Below are 24,270 nucleotides of genomic sequence, written 5' to 3'. Positions count from 1 at the left end.
TTTTTCTATGGCAAGGTCTGCTGGGGGATCTATTGTCACTGGGGATCTATTTTTTTGTAGGGGTCTGTTGTTGCTGGGGTGGTATTTTGTTGCGGGGGGGTCCATTGTTGCTGGGGGGAGGTCTGTCGTTGTGTTTGGGGGGGGGGTCTATTGTTGCTGTGGTGGGGTCTGTTGCTGCTTGGGTGTGGTCTATCAAATCCCATACAAGTTAGTAGTACAAAATGATACTGGGTTCTGTACTCTCTAAAAGGAGCGGTACTGGGAGGTGGGTAGGGGGTGGAGCCCAGAGACAGTGCTCGGAGGTGGGTAGGGGGGCAGAGACGAAGGGTGACTTATAAGGGGGGAGTTCCTGCACCTATTCTCTGAGAAAAAAAGCCCTGCCCAGGGCTTTTTTTCTCAAACAATAGGAGCTGGAACTTAACCACGACCCCACAAAACCCCTCCCCCTACACACACCCTCCAAGTCACATCAAATAGTGGGTGTATAAGTGCAAATATTAATTGTGCAAACTTAGTTGGGTGTGAAAAAGTTGCTAGTGTCCAATGTATATAGACATATATATACACTAAACTAAATTCAAATCTAAAATCACCCGGACATAATATTGAAACATTCAAAAAATTTAAACTCAAAAAATCCTCAAACCAAACAAAAAATGTGATAATAAAAATACTGAAAATGTTCAAAATTCAAAGGTGAAAAAAAGTCCAAATAAGCAAAATCTGAAAATAGTGTTCAAGTAAACAAATCTAAAATAAAAATCTAAAAAACTTCTGGACAAAATCATCCCAAATTTGGCGATCATACAAGAGGTTTATCTTCCACCACCATCACCGGCCACACAGTCTACTCACCAGAAGTCGGTGACCCCCATTCAAAAACGCTTCAATGGAAGGGTTTTTGAGTCCTGTAATGGGGGGTCACCGACTTCTGGTGAGTAGACTGTGTGGCCGGTGATGGTGGTGGAAGATAAACCTCTTGTGTGATCGCCAAATTTGGGATGATTTTGTCCACAAGTTTTTTTAGATTTTTTTTAGATTTGTTTATTTGAACACTATTTTCAGATTTTGCTTATTTAGACTTTTTTTCACCTTTGAATTTTGAACGTTTTCAATATTTTTATCATCGTATTTTTTGTTTGGTTTGAGGATTTTTTGAGTTTAAAATTTTTGAATAATTCAATATTATGTCTGAGTGATTTTATATTTGAATTTAGTGGTCCGGGGGCCCTCGGGCAGTGCCCGAGTGGCCAAATGGTCAGTCCGCCCCTGGTTCGACTCCCTGCTAAGGCTCCCTGCCTGCAGAACACAATAGCGCAGCGGGAGGGATTCCCCCATCAACACTGACTGTTTTGATGGGGGAATGGAGAGATGTTCTCTCATTTTCACCTGTGGTGGGAGAAAAGAAAATTGTATAATCTATTTTATAATCTATATGGCTTGTTTTAGTGCTTATAAGTGAGACAAGTACACAATGTAGAGGGATATACTTCATTCATAGTTCATGTCTGAAGTTTACAACCACTTTAAGGGGATGCCCCCCCCACACACCTTTTTCGGCTCTCTGGGGGTCTCCCGTCCCACCGGCTTGCCGGACAGTCGAACAAAGCTGGAATCGTAGAATAGTAATAGTTACCCGTAAACGACGATATGACATCACTTCCGTTTACTCAGAACCATCGGCGCCATTTTTGGAAAATCGAAAACATTCAGACACACTAATCTTGGGTTTTTTTTTTAATGCTTTTAAGTGCAGAGGAGGGATTTGGGGTCTTATAGACCCCAGATCTCTCCATAAAGAGGACCTGTCACTGTCTATTGCTGTCGCAAGGATGTTTACACTCCTTGTGACAGCAATAAAAGTGATCAAAAAAAAAAAGCAACCACTTTAATACCCGCCCATAGTAATATGACGCCCACAGATGGGATCTCCCATCCTGGGCGGGTGTCATATGACGTCCTGGGCTTCCCAGCCATCTAGGGGGCGCGTGACCCCGCCGCGTTGCTCGGGACCCGGTGCATGTGCCCGCCGGCCGCGATGTCCGCCGGGCACCCGCGATTGCCCGGTAACACAGCAGGACCGTGGATCTGTGTGTGTAAATACACAGATCCACGTCCTGTCAGGGGAGAGGAGACCGATCTGTGTTCCCAGTACAGAGGAACAGCGATCGGTCTCCTCCCCTTGTGAGTCCCCTCCCCCTACAGTTAGAATCACTCCCTAGGAAACCTATTTAACCCCTCGATCACCCCCTAGTGTTAAAACCTTCCCTGCCTGTCACACATGTAAACAGTAATCAGTACAATTTTATAGCACTGATCGCTGTATAAATGTGAATGGTCCCAAAAATGTGTCAAAAGTGTTTGATGTGTCCGCCGCAATGTCACAGTCACGAAAAAAAAATCGCTGATCGCCGCCATTAGTAAAAAAAAAAAAAAATGCCATAAATCTATCCCGTATTTTGTAGACGCTATAACTTTTGCGCAAACCAATCAATATACGCTTATTGCGATTTTTTTTACCCAAAATATGTAGAAGAATACATATCGGCCTAAACTGAGGAAAAAATGTGTTTTTGTTTTTTTAAATTGGGATATTTATTATAGCAAAAAGTAAAAAATATTGCGTTTTTTTCAAAATTGTCGCTCTTTTTTTGTTTATAGCGCAAAAAATAAAAACCGCAGAGGTGATCAAATACCACCAAAAGAAAGCTCTTCTATTTGTGGGGAAAAAAAAGACATCAATTTTGTTTGGTTACAATGTCGCACGACCGCACAATTGTCATTCAAAGTGCAACAGCGCTGAAAACTAAAAATTGGTCTGGGCGGGAAGAGGGTGAAAATGCCCTGTATTGAAGTGGTTAAAAAAAGAAAAATGAATAATTAAAAATAAAATGTAAAGTACCTTCGTCCGCCCATGCTTGCGCGCAAAGGGCGATCGTCCCACACATGTGAGGTATCACTGCGAACGTCAAATCATGGGCAGTAATTCTAGACCTCCTCTGTATAATTAAAGTGGTAACCTGTAAAGGTTTTTAAAGCGTCGCCTATGGATAGTAAAATTCACGTCGTTTATCGCCGTTGCATGGGCGTGGCCAATTTTAAAATGCTATCTATTTACTTGGTGTAACATCATCCTGTATATTTTACAAAAAAATTGGGTTATGTATTGTGTTTTTTTGCATTAAAATGCAAAAAAGTTTATTTTTTCCCCACAAAATTGCGTTTGAGAAACCGCTGCACAAATACCGTGTGACATAAAAAAAAATTACAAAACCAACCAAATTTATTCTCTATTATTATTATTATTATTATTATTATTATTATTATTATTAAACAGGATTTTTATAGCGCCAACAGTTTGCGCAGCGCTGAGTGAGGGCAAACAGAACACTTACAATACAAATCAATACGGGAGGAATCAGAGGGCCCTGCTCGTTAGAGCTTACAATCTCTAGGGCCTCTGCTTTAAAAAAAATATAATGTTTTGGGGGTTCTAAGTAATTTTCTAGCAAAAAATACAGATTGTTACATGAGAACAAAAAGTGACAGGAAAGGCACCGGACTGGAGGTAATTAAACAGGAATGTCCGCCCATAAAAAAAAATGATGTTTGCTAACACTTTAATACTCATGACTTCACCTATAGCACACTACAATAAACCAACAAACATCATCCGGAACTTTTTTTTTTTTCATTTACGAAGCATAGTCATACTGACACGGAAGTACACTGCTGAAAAAAATAAAAGGAACACTTTGAAAACACACATCAGATCTCTATTGGGAAAAATCTCATACTGGATATCTACACTGATATGGACTGGGTAATGTGTTAGGAACGAAAGGATACCATATTGTTTGATGGAAAAGAAAATGATCAACCTACAGGGGGCTGAAGTCAAAGACACCCCGAAAATCAAAGAGAAAAAAAATGATGCAGCAGGCTCGTCTATTCTGCTGAAATTTCATTGCAGCAACTCAAAATGGTCCTCAGTAGTGTGTGGCGCCCCCACGTGGTTGTATGCATGTAAAGTGTAAACAAAGAAAAAGATAAACTCCTGTGCTCATGAGGGCGTAGTTGGTATGGGTACGTAGTACTGTTGTGATGGCCAAACTGGAGAAGGTGATCAAGTGTGTCCCGCTGCCTAGACTGACCCGGGGTGGTCTGAAGAAGATAGTGTGGGAAGAAAGGATGGAAGGCGCGTGAACAAACACTAGCATCAAATTCTACAGTTTATTCATAAGTGATAAAATACATACATGTAGGAAATATAAACATACTACGTTTTGTAAGAAAGGGTTACATAATATATATATATATATATATATATATATATATATACACACACTCTTGTAGTGTTACAAGTAGAACATATCCCTGAACAGGGGGGGAAATGCCAATATATTGGCTGATGCGTTTCGAGGATGACCTCTTCATCAGAGCTTTAAAAGGTGAAAACCACATAGTACACATAGTTAGTAAGGTTGAATAAAGACACCAGTCCATCCAGTTCAACCTGAGTGAGCGTGTAGTGCCGTCAATTTACGCAGCGCTCCACACATACATCGTACACTCACATTGGTCCCTACCCTCAAGGAGCCCACAATCCAAGGTCCCCAACTCACATTCATATACTAGGGCCAATTTTGGACAGAAGCCAATCTGTGTAGACACATGGACCAACACATTTGCACATGGGAAGGAGTGGTTAGTGGGGAGATTTAACGTGTAGAAAAGACAGTTCTCCTTAACTCCATGTAGGTCCACATCTGAGCGCTCTATGGCAGCAAAGGTGTGTGTGCAAAGCAGATCCTTCTTGTAGGAATGGGACAGTACCTGTTACAGAAGCTTGTGAGGAAGCTGCAGCCTGCAGGCATCCTTCGGAGGCCAAGAATACAGTACAGTGGGAGATAAGAGGTGTCTCCAAAAAGTGCCCAGTAGTGTACCTGTAGGCGCTGTGTCTGTGGCCATCCATGGAGAACATGGATACTGTCGATGGAAGGTGTCCTGGGGTATTTTCTCCCAGATCTGGACCAGGGCATCACTGAGCTCCTAAAACAGGCTAAGATGCAACCTGGCGGCATCGGATGGACCGAAACATAATGTCCCAGAAGTGTTCTGTTGGATTTAGGTCAGGCGAGCGTGGGGGGCCATTCAATGGCATCAATTCCTTCATCCTCCAGGAACTAGCTGCATACTCTCGCCACATGAGGCCGGGGCATTGTCGTACAACAGGAGGAGCCCAGGACCCACTGCATCAGCGTAGGGTCTATCAATGGGTCCAAGGATTTTTTCCCGATACCTAATGGCAGTCAGGGTGCCATTGTCTAGCCTGTAGAGGTCTGTGTGTCCCTCCATGGATATGCCTCCCCAGACCATCACTGACCCACCACCAAACTGGTCATGCTGAACGATGTTACGGGCAGCATAACGTTCTCCATGGCTTCTCCAGACCCTTTCACGTCTATCACATGTGCTCAGGGTGAACCTGCTCTCATCTGTGAAAAAGCACAGGACGCCAGTGGCGGACCTGCAAATTCTGGTGTTCAATGGCAAATGCCAATCGAGCTCCAGAGTGCCGGTCAGTCAGCACAGGGTCCAGTAGAGGATGTCGGGGCCCTCAGTCTGTTTCTGATTGTTTGGTCAGAGACATTCACACCAGTGGCCTACTGGAGGTCATTTTGTAGGGCTCTGGTAAGGCTCATCCTGTTCCTCCTTGCAAAAGGAGCGGATACCAGTCCTGCTGATTGGTTAAGGACCTTCTACGGCCCTGTCCAGCTCTCCTAGAGTAACTGCCTTTATCCAGGAATCTCCTCCATGCTCTGGAGACTGTGCTGGGAGACGCAGCAAACCTTCTGGCAATGGCACGTCTTGATGCGCCGTCCTGGAAGAGTTGGACTGCCTGTGCAATTTCTATAGGGTCCAGGTATCGCCTCATGCTACCAGTAGTGACACTAGCTTTAGCCAAATGCAAAACTAGTGAAAAACAGTCAGAAAAGAGGAGTAGGAAAAAAAATGTCAGTGGCCTCCACCTGTAAAACCATTCCTGTTTTGGAGGTCGTCTCATTGTTGCCCATCTAGTGCACCTGTTAGTTTCATTAACACCAAAGCAGCTGAAACTGAATAACAACCCCCTCTGCTACTTAACTGACCAGATCAATATCCCAGGAGTTTAATTGACTTGATGCTATACTCTATACTGATTAAAAGGTGTTCCTTTCATTTTTTTGAGCAGTGTATAATAAGAATAGGGAAATAAAGCACTTTGCAACCGTCCTACAAAAGGGCACAATTACAGTAGTCTCTGACGTCACACTCCGTGCCTGCCCTTGAAAGACAACAAATGTGCAAGCAAGGAGGAAATAAGCAAATATTAATGTACACACTAGGGAGAGTAAAGTAAATGAACTTTTCCTGCCAGCACGCAGATTAGATGCCAAGCGAGACAAGGGCTCTGATTCATCAAGCTGTGATAGTACTTAAGCCATGTTTAAATGGCCCCTCAAGCAACACTGTGATGATATTGCATGAGAGGATGTTATACTTTAAAGGGAGAAAAGAATGGTTGTATAGAACTTGTTTATATTTATAATATCTGTGTTCTATAAATAAGAATCGAATACATGACAAATGATTCCCTGAGCACTATGGGTTAGCTATAGAAGCAGCACAACAAATAAAGCTTGCTTTGTAGATCCTTTTGTCTGATTGAAACTTGGAACTGGGCTGTCTGAATTGCGAGGGATCTTTACTGACCACCAGTGTCACTGCGAGAGAGAGTCAAGGTTCCACACCTTTCTTTGAGACCAAGTGTCAGGCTATGGATGTTGTGGAACCTCAACTGTTTTGGTGCTCAAGTGCCAATGTGACTTTGTTTTGGAACCTCAAGTGTCAGTGTTACATTGTAGTGGGAGCCCAAGTGTCCTGGCATCCCATGTGTTAATATGACATCATGCTAAGAGCCCAAGAGCCAGTGTCTTATGCTCTGGGATCTCAAGCGTCAGAGTGACCTCTTTCTTGGAGCCCAAGTGTCAGCGTGTCATTTTCCGGGTCCCTAATTATCAGTGTGACATCATTCTGGAACACTTAAGCCTCACACACACGATCGGACTTTATACAAACTTTTCCATGGATTTCTGTACGAAGGGCATTGGCCGTGAACTTGTTAAGCATACACACGGCAGGACTTTTTAGGCAGCAAACACGAACGTGGTGACGTTTCAACGTACTGACGACACTTCAAAAGAGGACGTTCAATTTTCCAGCGCCACCCTTTGGTCAACTTCTGTATTGTTGTTTGATCTTTTGCATTGGTTCGGAGCATGCGTCTTGGTACTTTTTACTAAAGTCCGATGGTTTTGTGTAAACACGATCGGACTTGCCAACGTAGGACTTTTGTTGCCGCCAAGTTTGTCTGTTCGCGCAGCCAACATTTGTCCGATGAAAACTGAAAAAGTTTGTCCGATGGAGCGTACACACGATCGGATGTTGCCTTAAAACAGCTCATTTTCATGTTTGTTGTCAAAAAGTCCGATCGTGTGTACGGGCCTTAAGGCTGCATTCAAACCTTCCTGGAAAATACTAATAATAAAAGTACTAATAAGTACTAAAATAAGACTGGAGAATAGAAACAATGTCAAGGAAAAAGAGTAACAAAAGAAACATTGTTAGAATGTTGGGCGATATTTGTTTAAGAACTTTAGGTAAAGTAAATTAACCGCTTTAGCCCCGGAAGATTTGGCTGCTGAATGACCGGGTCATTTTTTGCGATTCGGCACTGCGTCGCTTTAACTGACAATTGCGCAGTCGTGCGACGTTGCACCGAAACAAAATTAACATCTTTTTTTCCCCACAAATAGAGCTTTGTTTTGGTGGTATTTGATCACCCCTGCAGTTTTTATTTTTTGTGCTATAAACAAAAAAAAAGCGACAATTTTGAAAAAAAAAAAGCAATATTTTTTACTTTTTGCTATAATAAATATCCCCCAAAAATATAGAAAAAAAAACACATTTTTTCCTCAGTTTAGGCCGATATGTATTCTTCTACATATTTTTGGTAAAAAAATTGCAATAAGCGTATATTGATTGCTTTGTGCAAAAGTTATAGTGTCTACACAATAGGGCAGTGATGGTGAACCTTGGCACCCCAGATGTTTTGGAACTACATTTCCCATGATGCTCATGCACTCTGCAGTGTAGTGGAGCATCACTGTAGTTCCAAAACATCTGGGGTGCCAAGGTTCGCCATCACTGCAATAGGGGATAGATGTCATGGTTATGCAGTAATCTTTCTCTGTCAGCTTACCTCATGTCATGTTTTCAGACTAAGAGGCCAGCCAATCTCACCTGTGTGTTTTTATAACCTCTCCTCTACGCATGGCCCCACCCCAGGCCCTATCAGGGAACCCTATATTAACCTGTGCACTGCAAGCCAGTGGTGCTGACCAACCATTGTGTGTTTGGCTTCCTGTTTGCCGTGTGCTCGTCGTTTGTCTCTGTTACCAACCTTGGCGTGTTCCCGACTATTCCTGTATGCTCGTGACCCTGACTTTTTGGCGCCTCCCTGACAATCCCTGTTTGCCTGTGACCCTGAACCTTTGGCATGTACTCTCTCTGTTGTCCTGGTCTGCTTGTGGCCCCGACCTTGGCTTATTCCCTTACTATCCCTATCCTCCTGTTGCCTACTGTGGGCGTGAGCTAGGGGACCCTGGGGGTCGTGACCTGGAGCCAGTTGCAGCCCAGTCCATCCTCACCACTAGAGGCTCTGGTGAACACCTGCTGGCTCTTAGACTCCGCCCCCCTGGGAATCTTACCTCTAACCCTGGTGGGATCTGTGTTGGTGTACCAGCAGCCCTGCCTTCCTTACCACCCTGACTCCCATCCACAGCAGTCAGCCATAGGGTCCACTCAGGGCTGGTGCTACCACTAGGCAAATTAGGCAGCCGCCTAGGGCGCACTGCTGCCTAGGGCGCCCGGCCACTGGTGTTCCTACTCTCTCTGCAGCAAGCAACTAAGTCTCAGCATCAGCAGGCAGCCGCTGCTCCATTCTCACATAGTGTCAGAGGCGCAGCAGTGGAGGACTGTGTCTGTTTCCCGACTCCCGAATGAATGGAAGCAAGCAAACATTCATTGATGGGCGCTGGTAGGCTGCATTGATGGGCGCTGGTAGGCTGCATTGATGGGCGCTGGTAGGCTGCATTGATGGGCGCTGGTAGGCTGCATTGATGGGCGCTGGTAGGCTGCATTGAGGGGCGCTGGTAGGCTGCATTGAGGGGCGCTGGTAGGCTGCATTGATGGGCGCTGGTAGGCTGCATTGATGGGCGCTGGTAGGCTGCATTGATGGGCGCTGGTAGGCTGCATTGAGGGGTGCTGGTAGGCTGCATTGAGGGGCGCTGGTAGGCTGCATTGAGGGGCGCTGGTAGGCTGCATTGAGGGGCGCTGGTAGGCTGCATTGAGGGGCGCTGGTAGGCTGCATTGATGGGCGCTGGTAGGCTGCATTGATGGGCGCTGGTAGGCTGCATTGATGGGCGCTGGTAGGCTGCATTGATGGGCGCTGGTAGGCTGCATTGATGGGCACTGGTAGGCTGCATTGATGGACACAGGTAGGCTGCATTTGATGGGTACTGATGAGGCTGAATTTGATGGGCTCTACATTAAAAAGGTGGGGTATATATGGGCAGGGCAAAGGGGGTGGAGTCAGGGGTGGAGCCAAGGGGCCGGCAAAATTAGGTTTTGCCTAGAGTGTCAAAAATCCTTGCACCAGCCCTGGGTCCACTACCTTGCAGTGCACTCCTGATCCCAACGGTGTGCATCTGTCACCTGACCTCAGGTGACCTGACAGTTTGATCAGCCATGGACCCGGCTGATGTGCCGATACCCGCAGATGATCCGTTGCAGGGCTTAGTTCGCACACTTGAGGCCCGGGAATCGCATTAGACCCAGGTGCTGCGATTCCTTCAGGATTTGGCATCCCGTTTTGAACAGGTTCAGGCCTCACTAGGACCCCTCGGTTCAACAACCTCAACCACTATCTGCTGCTGCACCTATCGCACCAGTCGCAGCCACACATTCATTACAACTGCCAGCTCTAAGTAAGGGTTCTAAGTCATTTTCTAGCAAAAAAAAAAAATGTAAATTTTTTACATATGTGAGAAGTGTCAGAATGGACCCCGGAGTTGAAGTGGTTAAACCAGACAAAGACTCCACAGATGGGGTGACCCTGAGCCCAGAGTATCGGAGCTGCAATTGTGGACTTTGCTGAAGTTCAACATCCACATAAAGTTAAAGTTTACTGGGCACCAGTTAAACCCTAAACCTTGGATCTGTGACGTGTTTGCAGAGCGATGTATCCCTTACACTTGGCTACAGTCCTTATCAAAATACAAACAGTCCTTATCTTTCTTTGTACTTCAGGCAAACTGAGCTTCATGTATCTAAGAACAAATGTTTCCTTTATTATGCTAATAGACCAGTGATAAAAATTTCCCGAAATTCCCGGAAATACCAGATGATTGGTTGCCCAGCCTAAAGCCGGCTATAGACGGTTCAAACCTTGGCTGATTCAGCTGCGACCGGCCGAGAGACGAAACATGTATGGGCGGGCTGATTGTACCCTTGAGGATCGATCAACTTGGGGACAACCAGCCTGTCGGATTTTGCATGCAATTATTGCTAGCGGCTATTATAGCTGCTAGTAGCAAACACTGGGTTCTCCTGCTGAGGACGGCTTCCCCCCCGCTGGGAGAACCCAATTGTTTCTGAATATGTTGATGGGGGAATCAAGCTATTTTCTTTCCTGCAACCATGGGTTGCAGGAAAAAAAAAAAAAAACGCTCCTTCTATGGCTGCCATAAGGACATATACACTTCCCAACCTTCTCAAAACACCCCTAGCTGACCCTTACTAAAAAAAATAATCCATGGGCTAGCTTGGATCTTCCGCTACTAGTTTTCCCCACATAAACCCAAGGCCAGGGTACCTACACTATCTTGTAAAAAGTATTGGGACGCCTGGCTTTACACGCACATGAACCTTAATGGAATCCCAGTCTTAGTCCGTAGGGTTCAATATTGCGTTGGCCACCCTTTGCAGCTAGAACAGCTTCAACTCTTCTGGGAAGGCCGTCCACAAGGTTTAGGAGTGTGTCTATGGGAATGTTTGACCATTCTTCCAGAAGCGCATTTGTGAGGTCAGGCACTGATGTTGGACGAGAAGGCCTGGCTTGCAGTCTCCGCTCTAAATCATCCCAAAGATGTTCTACCGGGTTGAGGTCAGGACTCTGTGCAGGCCCGTCAAGTTCCTCCACCCCAAACTTCCTACAAACATCCATGTCTTTATGGACCTTTCTGCACTGGTGCGCAGTCGTGTCCGAGTCCTGACCCCAACCCAATAGAACAGTTTTGGGATGAATTAGAGCGAAGACTGGGAGCCACAACCCCACGCCATAATCCCCCCTCCACCAAATGATTTGGACCAGTGCTCAAAGCAAGGTCCATAAAGACATGGATGAGCGAGTTTGGGGTGAAGGAACTTGACTGGCCTGTACAGAGTCCTGACCTCAACCTGATAGAACACCTTTGGGATGAATTAGAGTGGAGACTGCGAGCCAGGCCTTCTCATCCAACATCAGTGCCTGACCTCACAAATGCGCTTCTGGAAGAATGGTCAAACATTCCCATAGACACACTTCTAAACCTTGTGGACAGCCTTCCCAGAAGAGTTGAAGCTGTTATAGCTGCAAAGGGTGGGCCAACTCAATATTGAACCCTACGGACTAAGACTGGGATGCCATTAAAGTTCATGTGTGTGTAAAGGCAGGCGTCACAATACTTTTGACAATATAGCGTAGGTACCCTCCTAAACCTTGTGGACGGCCTTCCCAGAAGAGTTGAAGCTGTTATAGCTGCAAAGGGTTGGAGCCACGAGGGAGCTACTACGGCAAATACTATACACAACCCTATCTGCATATAAATCCACTCCATTTGGACATATCACCAGTCAAATAGAACTGGAAGTCGCCTTCAAATGATGCAAACATAATATTAGCCTCTCTTCAGGACTTTTTGTCTTTCCTGTGGCCATCTATTTGTCTTCCCTGATCTCCAATATTTGCGCTCCAGTTGATACTGATAATAATAGTGATTATCTTTATTCTTGATTGAACAGACAATATTGTACATTACTTCAATGGATGCTTTATACTCCTGAAGAAGCTAGAATCCTTTTGGCGAAACACGTCGAGGTTGAAGCCTCTATTGTCAACTCGAAATCTGTGAACCATGTCTGTTGATTACAATATAATGAGATCTATGGTTTTTAATGAGAGATTTTAAATGATACGAAATAAAAATTTGTTAAAATTGTAATAATTTTTGTGAACCCTAAAAATCCCCTACTTTTCTGTATATATTTATCAAATTCTGGGATGAGGTGGCAAAAAAAAAAAAAAAAAAATCAATGCCCCTCCAATATAGAACCCTGTATGCAAAAGGTTGGCCAACTCAAAATTGAACCCTACGGACTAAGACTGGGAGGCCATTAAAGTTTATGTGCGTGTAAAAGCGGGCGTCCCAATACTTTTGACAATTTAGGGCTCCATCTCCCATGTTCAGGTCACCTACATCTACTGTACAATACTTGCAAAGAAATCAACAAGGACAGTCTGTGCTGTTTACTGCTAGACCATTTTTTTTTTTTTGTGTAAAAACAGACATACAAAGTAGATATATATCAATATAACGCGTGAAATGGAGGGTTTTAAATTTTTCTGAAGTTTTAGCGAAAATCTGTGGATTTCGGTCAAACTTCACCATTATGGTAAAATGTGTTTAAAATGTTACTAAAGTCACTTTTTTTTTTTTTTAATTAAAATAACAAACATGTTATACTCACCTGCTCCGTGCAATTGCTAAACGTGCCTAGAATTTATGCGCATTATTTATAGCGTTTATTTATTTCAGTGGCCAGAATAAATACAAATTCTGGCCAATGAAATAAATAAACTCCCAAAATAAAAAAAAAATGAAAGAGACAGTGTCATTTTTTTTTTTTTTTAAATAAAAAAAAAAAAAATTAAAAAATGAAAGCACCCCTGCCCCCCTCATGCTGTTGCGCAAATCCTCTCGTGCACGTCTGTCCTGAACGCCTACGTAAACGGCGATCGCACCACACATCTGAGGTATCGCTGGGAACGGCAGAGTGAGAGCAAACATTCTGGCTCCAGACCTCCTGCGCAACTCTAAACTGGTAATCTCTAACGGCTTTTAAAGTGTCACCTATGGAGATTTTTTTTTTTTTTTAGGTGCCGTCGTTTGGTGCCATTCCACAGGCGTACGCCATTTTAAAGCATGACGTGTTTGGTATCTATTTACTCAGCGTAACCTCATCTTTTATATTTGACCAAAAAAAAAAAAAAATGGGTATTATGTTGTGTTTTTGTGCATTAAAACTCATTAGTGAATTTGTTCCACACATGCATTTGTTCCAAAATAAAATTGTGTTTAAAAAAAACCACTGTGCAAATATAGTGCGACATAAAAATATACAAGATGCAACATTTTATTCTCCAGGACGGCGGTCTCCAAACTGCGGCCCGGGGGGCCAAATGTGGCCTTTTGCTCACCTTTATCTGGCCCTTGGGGTACTTTTCCTCCCACTGATACAAGACACTATTCCTTCCACTGATGGTGGTGACATCAGCAATGAGGCACTATTTCTCCCATTGACACCAACAATGGGGCATTATTCCTCAAACTGACACCAATGATGGCGCATTATTCCCCTCACCGATACCAGTGTTAGGGTACTATTCCTCCTACTGACACCAATGATGGGGCACTATTCCTCCTACTGACACCAATGATGGAGCACTATTCCTCCTACTGACACCAATGATGGAGCACTATTCCTCCCACTGACACCAATGATGGGGTACTATTCCTCCCACTGACACCAATGATGGGGCACTATTCCTCCCACTGACACCAATGATGGGGAACTATTCCTCCCACTGACACCAATGATGGGGCACTATTCCTCCCACTGACACCAATGATGGGGCACTATTCCTCCCACTGATACCAATGATGGGGAACTATTCCTCCCACTGACACCAATGATGGGGCACTATTCCTCCCACTGACACCAATGATGGAGCACTATTCCTCCCACTGACACCAATGATGGGGTACTATTCCTCCCACTGACACCAATGATGGAGCACTATTCCTCCCACTGACACCAATGATGGGGCACTATTCCTCCCACTGACACCAATAATGGGGAACAATTCCTCCCACTGACACCAATGATGGGGCACTATTCCTCCCACTGACACCAATGATGGGGAACTATTTCTCCCACTGATACCAATGATGGGGCACTCTTCCCCCCAGTAACACCAATGATGGGGAAGTATTCCTCCCACTGACACCAATGATGGGACATTAATCCACCAACATACACCAATGATGGGGCACTATTCCCCCCACTGACACCAATGATGGGGCACTATTCCCCCCACTGACACCAATGATGGGGCACTATTCCCCCCACTGACACCAATGATGGGGCACTATTCCCCCCACTGACACCAATGATGGGGCACTATTCCCCCCACTGACACCAATGATGGGGCACTATTCCACCCACTCACACCAATGATGGGGCACTACTTCCCCCACTGACACCAGTGATGGCACACTATTCCTCTCAATGACACCAATGATAGGGAACTATTCCTCCCACTCATACCAATGACGGGGCACTATTCCTCTTGCAGACACTATGCCCTGTACACATGATCGGACTTTCCGATGGAAAATGTGCGATCGGACCTTGTTGTCGAAAATTCCGACCCTGTGTGGGCTCCATCGGACTTTTTCCATCGGAATTTCCGACACACAAAGTTTGAGATCTGGCTCTAAAAGTTTTCTGACAACAAAACCTGTTCTCGTAAATTCCGATCGTGTGTAGACAGTTCCGACGCACAAAGTTCCACGCATGCTCAGAATCAAGAAGGAGCCGCACTGGCTATTGAACTTCATTTTTTCTCGGCTCGTCATACGTGTTGTACATCACCGCGTTCTTGGCGATCGGAATTTCCAAACAACTTTGTGTGACCGTGTGTATGCAAGACAAGCTTGAGCCAACATCCTTCGGAAAAAATCTGATGGATTTTGTTGTCGGAATGTGCGATCAATGTCTGACCGTGTGTACGGGGCATAAGAGTGGGGCGCTTTTTCTCCCCTTAATACCAAAGATGCATTATTTACTCCCAGTGGTTACAGTCCGACCCCCCACCCCCCCCCCCCCCCCACCCCCCAAAGCCTGAAGGACAGTAAACAGGCCCTTTGCTTAGAAAGTTTGGAGATCCCTGCTCTAGGGCCTTTGATAAAAAAAAATTAGATAGATAGATAGATAGATAGATAGATAGATAGATAGATAGATAGATAGATAGATAGATAGATAGATAGATAGATATCTATATATATATATATATATATATATATATATATATATATATATTTAATGTTTGGGGGTTTTCTGGCAAATTAAAAAATACAGATTTTTCCATGTAGGAGAGAAATGTCAGAGTTGGCCTGACGAATTGATAAGTGTTTCGGTGTGACCTCATATTATATGGTTTTGGTAAATCTAATGGAAAATTGTATACAATTGTATGGCCAGCCTTAGATTGTAATCTCCCTCAAGGCAGGGACTGATATGAATGTACAATATGTAAAACGCTGCCGCAATATAAATACCAGAAATACAAAAATGCACAAAACAAACAACTAAAAGCTCTTTAGAGAATAGGGGGCAATGAGCCATTGTACCCAGCTATCTGTCTAAAAAAAAAAAAAAAAAAAAAGGAGAATAAAGAAAAAGTACTTACCTCTAATAGTGTTGCTCCATTAGTATCCTACTCAGTTGCTGCCTTGCAATCTTTTACCTCCAGCTTGGAAGCAGAACGGGCTCAGTCTCAGCAGCCTCCAGGGATGGACAATCCGAGAGCTCAATGGTCTCCTTTGTCTATACACCTTACACCTGTGTCCGCTCTGGAGGACAAGTCCTGCCTGTCCCAGCGAGCGCAGCAATTGTCCTCCAGTTCACGGGAGTTACCGGTGTCAAATTTGTAGTGTAACTTTTCATGCAAATCAGACTGGAGACGAGGAGAAATTGTGCAAACAGAGGCGTTCCCTGAGCTCTGCTGCTGCTGCATGGTCCAGGAATACCCAGGTGAATAGAAGACGCCACAAGGCTTCTTCCCTGTAATCCGAGGGAGAGCCAAAGCTGGGTGATACCATCGGAATTGTCCCTTTGTAACTTATTAACGACAAAGAGAACCGGCTTTGCATTGTTGGTGGTGGCAACTAAAGAGCGGGCGTTTTTGGCCCTATAGACTTCAATGGGAGCCCATCAAAAGGGCATGTAAAATAAACCCATAGCTCCCAACTGTCCCTGATTTCGAGGGACTGTCCCTGATTTGGAGCAATGTCCCTCTGTCCCTCATTCCCCCTCATTTGTCCCTTATTTTGGTCCGATCTATATAGTTGTATATAAAATGCACTTTTTATCTACCAAAAAGTGTTTTCCAGCACTAAACCTTTCATCTGATTCCTAAATTTCTGCATTTGTAAATCCCAAAAGCCAATATAAAGGAATAGTAGTAGTAAAAAAAAGCACCCGTGGGTTTAACCAATCTTGTTTTTTTGTACAATTCTCCTTTAAGGGGGCGTGGCAAGGGGTGTGTCCTATGCCTGCATACTTTTGCTGATAGGTGTCCCTCATTCCCATCTCAGAAAGTTGGGAGGTATGCAAATGTATGTGCGTTTTTGACAGCGTTTGTTTGCTGCCCTCCCAAAAAAGCCGCCACTGCTCCAGATCCATCCTGTTTCTGCATGTGTGTTTTTGATGTGTTTTTGATGTTTCCGGATGCATTCCAGATGCTTTTTATGCTTCTTTTTTTTCTTCTTTTGTTTTTTTTTTTTTTTTTGTTTTTTTTTTACTGTACTGGGGTACAAAGTGTTTTTGATGTGTTCCAGCGCATTCCAGTGCATTTTTGATGCATTTTACCGCGTTCCAGTACAGTCCAGTGCAGGAAAAATGCAGCATGTTCTACTTTTTTTTTTTTTATTTCTGGAACTGGAACGCCCTAGAACTGACCACATGGTGTGAACTATGCCCATTGGATTCAATATAACCTACTTTCCATGTGTTTTTGATGCAGAAAAAAAAAACGCACTGGACTGCATGTAGTGTGGCTTGGCCCTTAGGCTAGGCTTTCTCAACTCAGGTTCCTCCAGAGGTTCTTAGGGGTTTCTTGAGCAATGACCAATTTCTGCCTCTCAGATAAGATCCCACTGACACACCACTGATCTTTTTAGATACAGCGGAACCTTGGAGTATGAGCATAATCCGTTTCAGGAGAATGCTTGTAAACCAAAGCAATCGCATATCAAAGCGATTTTCCTCATAGAAGTCAATGGAAACAAAGATAATTCGTTCCGCACTGACTTCTATTGCATGCAGTACCACATGTGGCCAGAGGTGGGGGGGGTGCCGGAGAGCCTCGGAAATACTCAGGGACAGCTCGGCTGAACTCAGAAAGGCTCGGAAACACTCGGGAACTGAGTATTTCCGAGTAATTCCGAGTATTTCCAAACGGCTCCGAACCGTTACGAGTGTCACTGGCGCCCCCCGCACCTCCAAATGCGGCACTGCACACCCCATTAGCTTGAATTCTTGCAAGACGACACTCGCAAACCAAGTCAGAATTTAAAAAAAAAAGTTGCTCGTCTTTCAAAACGCTTGTTAACCGCGTTACTCGCTAACCAAGGTTCCACTGTATATGTAAGGCCTGGTTCACACCTTTGCATTTTTTAGTGCATTTTCAGTTTTGCAGGAATACACTACAGTCTATGTAACATGGCTTCCTATGGATGTAGTTCACATCTGTGCATTTTATGGAAAGGGCCAGGGATTTTTTTTCTCTTTTTTTTGTTCAATAGATTTCAATGGATCAAAATTGTGTATTGAAAAAAGCAAAATGCACCTGCAATATGCAAACTGCGACCTGCATAGGTGTGAATCAGGCCTAAGGGGGGGGGGGAGGGGTAATTCTTCCCAATGACCACAAGTGTAAGGAGAATTCTTCCCCCCTGACCATCACACTAATGTATCATGAGTTGTAGATAGCAGGGGTTCCCTGAGACCGGAAAGATATTTCAAGGCAGGGGCGGACTGACAACTCATGGGGCCCCCGGGCAATAGGAGATTATGTGGCCCCCGGGCAATAGGAGAAGATTATGTGGCCCCCGGGCAATAGGAGATTATGGGGCCCCCAGGCAATAGGAGATTATGGGGCCCCCAGGCAATAGATTATGGGGCCACACAGTATACACATACATACAGTATCCACACAGACACACAATATACACACACAGTATACACACACAGTATACACACACAATACATATACACACACTAAAAAAATACTGGAAAGGCGGGGCAGCTATAATATTGGGATTTTTTAAAAAACACAGATTTTTACATACTGTCCCTGGTTTTATTGAGGCTGGCAACCCTGATGGGGCCCCTTAGTGGCATGGGGCCCTCGGGCAGTGCCGAGTGCCCGAATGGTCAGTCCGCCCCTGTTTCAAGGGTTCCTTTGTGTTTAAAAGGTTGAGAAAGTCTGTCTTAAGCATTCCCCTCTGTTTTCACCTGGTGATCTGGCCAGTAACACACCTCCTGTATTAGAGGACCCCCCCCCCCCACACTCTGGATGAAGGAGCACAGGGGGGCACCTCTGGACAGCAGCATTTTCAGTCTAGGGGGAGGAGGAGTGTTAGATGTACTAGCAGATTTAAATACACTAACATATTAAAGCCAAACTCCAGCTCACACTTTATAATCAGTCACAGCAAACAGTTTTGTTGCTTTTGGAATAAAGGTTTTACATAATTCAATAAAAGCTGATCATTGTAGGCACCCCTGCCAGAGTTAAACGGTTTGTCTCAACTCTGCAAACTGATGCATTCTGCTGGAGAGTTTGTTCTTTTGAAAAACAACAGACTAAAGTCTCGTACACACTAGTAGTTTTTTTTTTATTATTCAACCCAGGGGGATTGGAGGAAAAAATAAAAAACCCTGACAGCTCAGGAGCAGCTGCTGTACCAAGGCGGTTTGCCGAAACACGTTACCCCCTTGTGGTCTTAAGTTGTACGAATAAATCGTTTTCAAAGGATTTCGAGTGCTGGCTTCCTTTACTGGATTTTGCTGGAAGCTTTGGCTGTACTTCTCCTTTAACCACTTGCTGAGCAGCCACCGCGGTTTTACTGTGGCAGAATGGCACGGCTGGGCGAAATGACGTTATGTTACATCGCTCCGCCCCGCGAGCCGATGCCAGTGCCTGGCGGGCGTGATGACCGCCGGGCTCCCGCAAACGCTCATGACAGGGCGAGAACCGGGATCTGAGTGTGTAAACACACAGATCCCGGTTCTCTGAGGTGAGAAGAGACTGATCGAGTGTTCATACAATGTATGAACAGCGATCTTTCATCTCCCCTACACAGTCCCCTCCCCCCTTCAGTTAGAACACAGTGAGGGAACACAGTTAACCCCTTGATCGCCCCCTAGTGGTAACCCCTTCCCTGCCAGTGACATTTTTACAGTAATCAATGCATTTTTATAGCACTGATCGCTGTATAAATGCCAATGGTCCCAAAAATGTGTCAAAAGTATCCGATGTGTCCGCCATAATGCCGCAGTCCCGATAAAAATCGCAGATCGACGCCATTACTAGTAAAAAAATAATAAATAAATAAAAATGCTATAAATCTATCCCCTATTTTGTAGACGCGATAACTTTTGCGCAAACCAATCAATATACGCTTATTGCGATTTTTATGTAGAAGAATACAGATCGGCCTAAACTGAAAAAAAAAATATTTTATTTAAAAAAAATGGTATTTATTATAGCTATTAATATTCCCCCCCGCCCGTGCCCCCCTCCATGACTTTTCCATCAAAATCAACAATGCAACCATCAGTCCCTCCCCTCACGCCAGGGTACTCGGTGTAATCCTAGACTCTGACTTGTCATTTCAGCCCCAAGTCCAATCGTTGTCAAAAGTTTGTAGAATTCACCTCCGTAACTTCTCTAAAATTTGCCCCTTTTTAACAAATGAAACCACCAAGCTCCTCATTCACTCCCTTGTTATCTCTCACCTTGACTATTGCAACTCCCTTCTCATTGGCCTGCCTCTCCATAGGCTCCTCCCCTCTTCAGACTATCATGAATGCTGCTGCCAGACTTATCCACCTTACCAAGCGCTCAGTGTCTGCCAACCCTCTCCTCCAATCCCTACACTGGCTCCCAATCACCCAGCAAATTAAATTCAAAATTCTAACCACAACATACAAAGCCATTCACAACTCTGCCCCGAGCTACATCACTAATCTTGTCTCCAAATATCACCCAAATCCTCCTCTCCGCTCTTCTCAAGACCTCCTGCTTTCAAGCTCTCTCATCTCCTCCTCCCATGCTCGTCTCCAGGATTTCTCCAGAGCCTCTCCCATCCTCTGGAGCTCTCTACCTCCACCTGTCCGGCTATCCCCTACTCTTGCTACCTTCAGGCAATCCCTGAAAACTCATCTCTTCAGGAAAGCCTATCACGTCTCCAACTAATCTCCTACCACTTCCACCAGCTCATTCCCCACAGTTACAACCTTTTGTACCACCTGCCCCACCCTATTAGATTGTAAGCTCTTCTGAGCAGGGCCCTCTTAATCCTATTGTATTGTATTGTATTATAACTGTCTCCCTTTTATATTGTAAAGGGCTGCGTAAACTGTTGGCGCTATATAAATCCTGAATAATAATAATAGCAAAAAGTACAAAATATTGTGATTTTTTTTTCAATATTGGCACTTTTTTGTTTATAGCGCAAAAAATAAAAACCCCAGAGGCGATCAAATACCACCAAAAGAAAGCTTTATTCGTGGGGAAAAAAGGACGTCAATTTTGTTTGGGTGCAGCGCCGCACGACCGCGCAATTGTCAATTAAAGCGACGCAGTGCCGAATTGCAAAAAATGACTCGGTCATTCAGCAGCCGAATCGTCCGGGGCTAAAGCGGTTAATTTACTTTACCTAGAGTTCTTAAACAAATATCTCCCAACATTCTAACAATGTTTCTTTTGTTACTCTTTTTCCTTGACATTGTTTCTATTCTCCAGTCTCCTTTATTTCAACACTTCCTCTTTCACTTGCCAAACTATTCATCAAATCGTGTTCCTACCTTCAGAAAACAAAAGCTACAAATTCTCGCCTGCTTCTGTACTGAAAGAGTTAATCTGGCGGGACTGTCTGTTCTCATTCAGTATACACTCAGTTTCCATATCTGTACTGTAAACTGATAAAACCTATAATCCTCCAGGGATCACAGACCTCATTTTCTCTTATCTCCTATTTATCAGCTCACCTCAGTTACCGCAATCTACGTCATCACAGTCCTTTATGTCTTATTACCAGGATACGGTTATACTATAGATCCCAACTGTGGGCCTGACTACAAGGGCACTCTAATAGGGAGTGTGGGCTTTGGGACATAATTACACTGAGAATTACATCCAGCAATACAGGACAAGAGAAGCATAGCTCCCAACTGTCCCTGATTTGGGACAAAGTCCCCCTGTCCCTCTTTCCTCCTCATTTGTCCCTCATTTTGGTTTGATCCATATATCTGTATATAAAATGTACTTTTTAGCTTTCAAAAAGCTTCGAAGTTTCAGCACTTTTCCCTGTGCTAAATCTTTCTTGTCAAATTTGTTTATTGGATTTGAACAATTTAGTATACATAAGTACATATGGTGGCAGCAAAAGAAAAGATATGGTATGTATATATATATATATATATATATATATATATATATATATATATATATATACTGCAATAATATTGAGTTTTAGTTCCAACATAAACTAAAAGTAGTTTAACCACTTGCTTACTGGACACTTAAACCCCCCTCCTGTCCAGACCAATTTTCAGCTTTCAGCGCTGTCACACTTTGAATGACAATTGCGCGGTCATACGAAACTGTACCCAAATGAAATTTTATCATTTTTTCCCCACAAATAGAGATTTCTTTTGGTGGGATTTGATCACCTCTGCGGTTTTTAGTTTTTATTTAAAAAAATGGAAAAAGACCGAATTTTTTTTTTTTTTTAAATTATATATTTTTTATATTTTGTTATAAAATTTTGCAAACAGGCAATTTTTCTCTTTCATTGATGTACGCTGATGAGGTGGCACTGATGGGCAGCGATAGGTGGCAGTGATGGGCACTGATGGGTGGCAGTAATGGGCACTGATCGGTTACACTGATGGCAGCACTGCTAGGTGGCACTGATTGGCACCACTGGTGGGCATTGATAGCTGGCACTTGTGGGTATTGATAGGTGACACTTGTGGGCATTGATAGGTGGCACTTGTGGGTATTGATAGGTGGCACTTGTAGGCATTGATAGGTGGCACTTGTGGGCATTGATAGGTGGCACTTGTGGGTATTGATAGGTGGTACTTGTAGGCATTGATAGGTGGCACTTGTGGGCATTGATAGGTGGCACTTGTGGGCATTGATAGGTGGCACTTTTGGGCATTAATAGGTGGCACTGCTGGCACTGGCAGGTGGCACTGGCAGGCACAGATGAGGCATATGTGCCTCCTTCCTCTTCGGACCGATGTCCCTTTAACATAAGCCGGTGATCGGCTTTTTTTTCCTCCTCATGCTGTCAGCAGATCGCCGCCATTACTAGTAAAAAAAAAAAAAAATAATAAAAATGCTATAAATCTATCCCCTTATTTTGTAGACGCTATAACTTTTGCGCAAACCAATAAATATATTTATTATTGCGATATTTTTTACCAAAAATATGTAGAAGAATTTGTATCGGCCTAAACTAAGGAAAAAATTAGTTTAAAAAAAAAAATTGGGATGTTTATTATAGCAAAAAGTAAAAAATATTGTGTTTTTTTTCAAACTTGTCACTCTTGTTTTGTTTATAGCGCAAGAAATAAAAATCGCAGAGGTTATCAAATACCACCAAAAGAAAGCTCTATTAGTGGGGAAAAAATGCTAAAAAATGTCATCTGGGTATAGTGTTGCATGACCGCGCAATTGTTATTCAAATTGCGACAGCGCTGAAAGCTGAAAATTGGCCTGGGCAGGAAGGGGGTGAAAATGCCCGGTATGGAAGTGGTTAAAGGGGTAAGGGGTGGACAAAGGAATGGTTGCTTGAAGGTGGGTAGGGGGCGGAGACAAGGAGTGACTCGGAAGGGAGGAGTTCCTGCACCTATTCTCTGAGAGAAAAAGCCCTGAGCAGAACTATATAAAGAGTAAATTGAAAGAGGAGAGAGAGAATAGGGGGAAAAGTAGAAGAGAGAAAGAGGATAAAAGAAAAAGTAATCTTAGACAATCTTAGACAGGAGAATGAATAGATAGGGAAGAAAGAGATGAGAGGTAGTCGGGGTCCCCAGGGTAGTACATGGTAATAAAAATATACCATGAATGCAGAGAATGTGAGTATAAATCAAGATTACCGATAGGAAGGCAAAAAGTGAGTCACCCAGGGATTCTATATGATCTCAAAGTTGGATATTTTAGTGCTAAATCTTTCATCCAATTTCTAAATAGCTGCATATATAAATGTAAAAGCCGGTATGAAGGCATAATAGTGGTAAAAAAAAAAAAAAGCACTTGCGGGTTTAACTAATCTTTTTTTTTTCGTAAATATCTCCTTTAACCACTTCCGGACCGCCCGCTGTTGTTATACGTCGGTACTTTGACATTAAATACCGGGGTTATGGCAGCAGATAGCTGCCATAACCCCGGCATTTTCTTAAACTGCTGGTTACTTTCCTGACTTTTCACTGGATGTTATAGATCATAGCAGAAGTTCAATATACAGGAGAAAATGGAGAAAATACACAGGAGAAAATGCATATTGACAAGGCGAGTGTAGAGGTGGGCGGGGAGTCTACTGACATCACGACTCCACCCACCGAGCTCCAGACAACAGACCCGCCCACAGAATCTGCAGTTTTTCGGGTCTCATAACAGACAGAGGGGAGACATTTGACAGGTAAAGATACATGCAGGAGACATGTCTATCCTTATAGATAACCCCTATGGAAGTAGTTTAGAAAGGATGACATTGGGTTTACATCCACTTTAAGTGGAAATTTGAGATCTGAGGTCTTATTGACCCC

General features: G+C 43.8%; 1 protein-coding gene across 2 annotated transcripts in view; it reads right to left on the bottom strand.

Annotated features, from left to right (window-relative positions):
- The window catches only part of LOC141102792 (uncharacterized), a 64,189-nt gene that overhangs the window by 17,556 nt on the left and 22,363 nt on the right, over positions 1-24,270 (bottom strand). The window contains exon 1 of one of the 2 annotated variants that reach the window (XM_073591795.1): positions 15,896-16,271. The exons of the other annotated variant lie outside the window; for it this stretch is intronic. The gene's annotated coding sequence lies outside the window, so the exon portion shown is untranslated. Of the gene's footprint in view, positions 1-15,895; positions 16,272-24,270 lie in introns of those variants that run through there. 2 annotated transcript variants of the gene reach the window in all.

Source organism: Aquarana catesbeiana, linkage group LG07 (genome assembly GCF_042186555.1).
Source record: "Aquarana catesbeiana isolate 2022-GZ linkage group LG07, ASM4218655v1, whole genome shotgun sequence".
NCBI lineage: Eukaryota > Metazoa > Chordata > Amphibia > Anura > Ranidae > Aquarana > Aquarana catesbeiana.
Note: the sequence above shows the minus strand (reverse complement) of the source record. Positions and strands in the feature narration are given on the sequence as shown.